Below are 4,273 nucleotides of genomic sequence, written 5' to 3' on the forward strand. Positions count from 1 at the left end.
ATCGCGCTAGCCAATTGCGCCACGGAGACAGTCGTGCTCCACTCTCACCACCGTCAGAACATTTCTCCAAAGCTATCAGAGCAAAGAAAAAAAGTGACACATCTCCCGGGAGGGCTCGAACCTCCATCCTTTCAGTTAAAAGTTGATCGCGCTAGCCAATTCTGCCATGGAAACAGTCGTGCTCCACTCTCACCACCGTCAGAACATTCCTCACAAAGCTATCAGCGCAAAGAAAAAAAAGAGACACACCGCTCTCGAGAGGGCTCGAACCTCCAACCTTTTGGTTAACAGCTGAACGCGCTAGCCATTTGCGCCAAGGAGGTAGTCGTGCTCTACACTCACCACCCTCAGAACATTTCTCCAAAGCTATCAGTGCGAAGAAAAAAAAGAGACACACCGCTCTCGGGAGGGCTCGAACCTCGAACGTTTTGGTTAACAGCCGAACGTGCTAGCCAACTGCCCCACAGAGATATTCGTGCTCAACTCTCACCACCATCAGAACATTTCTCCAAATCTATCAGCGCAAAGAAAAAAAGCGACACACCGCTCATGGGAGGGCTCGAACCTCCAACGTTTTGGTTCACAGCCGAATGCGCTAGCCAATTGCGCCACGGAGATATTCGTGCTCCACTCTCACCACCGTCAGAACATTTCTACAAAGCTATCAGCGCAAAGAAAAAAAGAGACACACCGCTCTCGGGAGGGCTCGAATCTCCAACCTTTTGGTTAACTGCTGAACGCGCTAGCCAATTGCGCCCCAGAAATAGTCGTGCTCTATTCTCACCACGGTCATAACATTCCTCAAAGGTATCAGCGCAAAGAAAAAAGCGACACACCGCTCCTGGGAGAGCTCGAACCTCCAAACTTTCGGTTAACAGCCGATCGCGCTAGCCAATTGCGCCACTAAGTCAGTCGTGCTCCACTCTCACCACCGTGAGAACATTTCTACAAAGCTAACAGCGCAAAGAAAAAAGAGACACACCGCTCTCGAGAGGGCTCGAACCTCCAACCTTTTGGTTAACAGCCGAACGCGCTAGCCAATTGCGCCACGAAGACAGTCATGCTCCACTCTCACCACCGTCAGAACATTTCTCCAAAGCCTTCAGCGCAAAGAAAAAAAGTGACACACTGCTCCCGGGAGGGCTCGAACCTCCAACCTTTCAGTTAACAGTTGATCGCGCTAGCCAATTCTGCCATGTAAACAGTCGTGCTCCACTCTCACCACCGTCAGAACATTCCTCCAAAGCTATCAGCGCAAAGAAAAAAAAGAGACACACCGCTCTCGGGAGGGCTGGAACCTCCAACGTTTTGGTTCACAGCCGAACGCGCTAGCCAATTCTGCCACGGAGATATTCGTGCTCCACTCTCACCACCGTCAGAACATTTCTACAAAGCTATCAGCGCAAAGAAAAAAAGAGACACACCGCTCTCGGTAGGGCTCGAACCTCCAACCTTTTGGTTAACAGCTAAACGCGCTAGCCATTTGCGGCCCGGAGATAGTCGTGCTCCAATCTCACCACCGTCAGAACATTTCTCCAAAGCTATGAGCGCAAAAAAGCGACACACCGCTCATGGGAAGGCTCGAATCTCCAACCTTTCCGTTAACAGCAGCACGCGCTAGCTAATTGCGTCATGGAGACAGTCGTGCTCCACTCTAAACATGGTCAGATCATTTCTCCAAAGGTAGCAGCGCAAAAAAAAGCGACACACCGCTCATGGCAGGGCTCGAACCTCCAACCTTTCGGTTAACAGCCGATCTTGCTAGCCGATTGCGCCACGTAGAAAGTCGTGCTCTACTCTCACCACCGTCAGAAAATTTCTCCACAGCTGTCAGTGAAAACAAAAAAGAGACACACCGCTCTCGGGAGGGCTTGAACCTCCAACATTTTGGTTAACAGCTGAACGCGCTAGCCAATTGCGCCAAGGAGGTAGTCGTGCTCTACACTCACCACCGTTAGAACATTCCTCCAAAGCTATCAGCGCAAAGAAAAAAAAGAGAAACACCGCTCTCCGGAGGGCTCGAACCTCCAACCTTTTGGTTTACAGCCCATCGCGCTAGCCAATTGCGTCACGGAGGTAGTCGTGTTCCACTCTCACCACCCTCAGAACATTTCTCCAAAGCTATCAGCGCAAAAAAAGAGACAAACCGCTCTCGGTAGGGCTCGAACCTCCAAACTTTTGGTTAACAGCCGATCGCGCTAGCCAATTGCGCCACGGAGATATTCGTGCTACACTCTCACCACCGTCAGAACATTTCTCCAAAGCTATCAGCGCGAAGAAAAAAAGCAACACACCACTCATGGGAGGGCACGAACCTTCAACCTTTTGGTTAACAGCTGATCGCGCTCGCGAATCGCGCAACCGAGACAGTCGTGCTCATCTCTCACCACGCTCAGAACATTTCTACAAAGCTATCGGCGCAAAAAAAAAGAGACACACCGCTCTCGGGAGGGCTCGAACCTCCAACCTTTTGGTTAACAGCTTAACCCGCTAGTCAATTGCGCCCCGGAGATAGTCGTGCTCTATTCTCACCACGGTCATAACATTCCTCAAAGGTATCAGCGCAAAGAAAAAAAGCGACACACCACTCCCGGGAGAGCACGAACCTCCAAACTTTCGGTTAACAGCCGATCGCGCTAGCCAATTGCGCCACGGAGACAGTCGGGCTCTACTCTCACCACCGTCAGAACATTCCTCCAAAGCTATCAGCACAAAGAAAAAAAAAGAGACACACCGCTCTCCGGAGGGCTCGAACCTCCAACCTTTTGGTTAACAGCCGAACCCGCTAGCCAATTGCGTCACGAAAATAGTCGTGTTCCACTCTCACCACCCTCAGAACATTTCTCCAAAGCAATCAGTGCGAAGAAAAAAAAGAGACACACCGCTCTCGGGAGGGCTCGAACCTCGAACGTTTTGGTTAACAGCCGAACGTGCTAGCCAACTGCCCCACAGAGATATTCGTGCTCAACTCTCACCACCATCAGAACATTTCTCCAAATCTATCAGCGCAAAGAAAAAAAGCGACACACCGCTCATGGGAGGGCTCGAACCTCCAACGTTTTGGTTCACAGCCGAGCTAGCCAATTGCGCCACGGAGATATTCGTGCTCCACTCTCACCACCGTCAGAACATTTCTACAAAGCTATCAGCGCAAAGAAAAAAAGAGACACACCGCTCTCGGGAGGGCTCGAACCTCCAACCTTTTGGTTAACTGCTGAACGCGCTAGCCAATTGCGCCCCAGCAATAGTCGTGCTCTATTCTCACCACGGTCATAACATTCCTCAAAGGTATCAGCGCAAAGAAAAAAGCGACACACCGCTCCTGGGAGAGCTCGAACTTCCAAACTTTCGGTTAACAGCCGATCGCGCTAGCCAATTGCGCCACTAAGTCAGTCGTGCTCCACTCTCACCACCGTGACAACATTTCTACAAAGCTAACAGCGCAAAGAAAAAAGAGACACACCGCTCTCGGGAAGACTCGAACCTTCAACGTTTTGGTTCACAGCCGAACGCGCTAGCCAATTGCGCCACGGAGATATTCGTGCTCAACTCTCACCACCGTCAGAACATTTCTACAAAGCTATCAGCGCAAAGAAAAAAAGAGACACAGCGCTCTCGGTAGGGCTCGAACCTCCAACCTTTTGGTTAACAGCTAAACGCGCTAGCCATTTGCGGCCCGGAGATAGTCGTGCTCCAATCTCACCATGTTCAGAACATTTCTCCAAAAGTATTAGTGCAAAGAAAAAAAAGCGACACACCGCTTATGGCAGGGCTAGAACCTCCAAACTTTTGGTTAACAGCCGATCGTGCTAGCCAATTGCGCCACGTAGACAGTCGTGCTCTACTCTGACCACCGTCAGAACATTTCGCCACAGCTGCCAGCGCAAAGAAAAAAGAGACACACCGCTCTCGAGAGGGCTCGTACCTCCAACCTTTTGGTTAACAGCCAAACGCGCTAGCCAATTGCGCCACGGAGACAGTCATGCTCCACTCTCACCACCGTCAGAACATTTCTCCAAAGCTATCAGCGCAAAAAAAGTGACACACTGCTCCCGGGAGGGCTCGAACCTCCAACCTTTCTGTTAACAGTTGATCGCGCTAGCCAATTCTGCCATGGAAACAGTCATGCTCCACTCTCACCACCGTCAGAACATTTCTACAAAGCTATCAGCGCAAAGAAAAAAAGAGACACACCGCTCTCGGTAGGGCTCGAACCTCCAACCTTTTGGTTAACAGCTAAACGCGCAAGCCATTTGCGGCCCGGAGATAGTCG

The 4,273-nt window shown here is 50.9% G+C and overlaps 1 non-coding gene across 1 annotated transcript; it reads right to left on the reverse strand.

Annotated features, from left to right (window-relative positions):
- Positions 1-982: 982 nt before the first annotated feature.
- TRNAN-GUU (transfer RNA asparagine (anticodon GUU)) lies at positions 983-1,056 on the reverse strand. The gene has a single exon. It is a non-coding gene; the product is annotated as a tRNA-Asn (tRNA).
- Positions 1,057-4,273: the final 3,217 nt, after the last annotated feature.

This window comes from Rhipicephalus microplus, chromosome 4, assembly GCF_043290135.1.
Source record: "Rhipicephalus microplus isolate Deutch F79 chromosome 4, USDA_Rmic, whole genome shotgun sequence".
Classification (NCBI taxonomy): domain Eukaryota; kingdom Metazoa; phylum Arthropoda; class Arachnida; order Ixodida; family Ixodidae; genus Rhipicephalus; species Rhipicephalus microplus.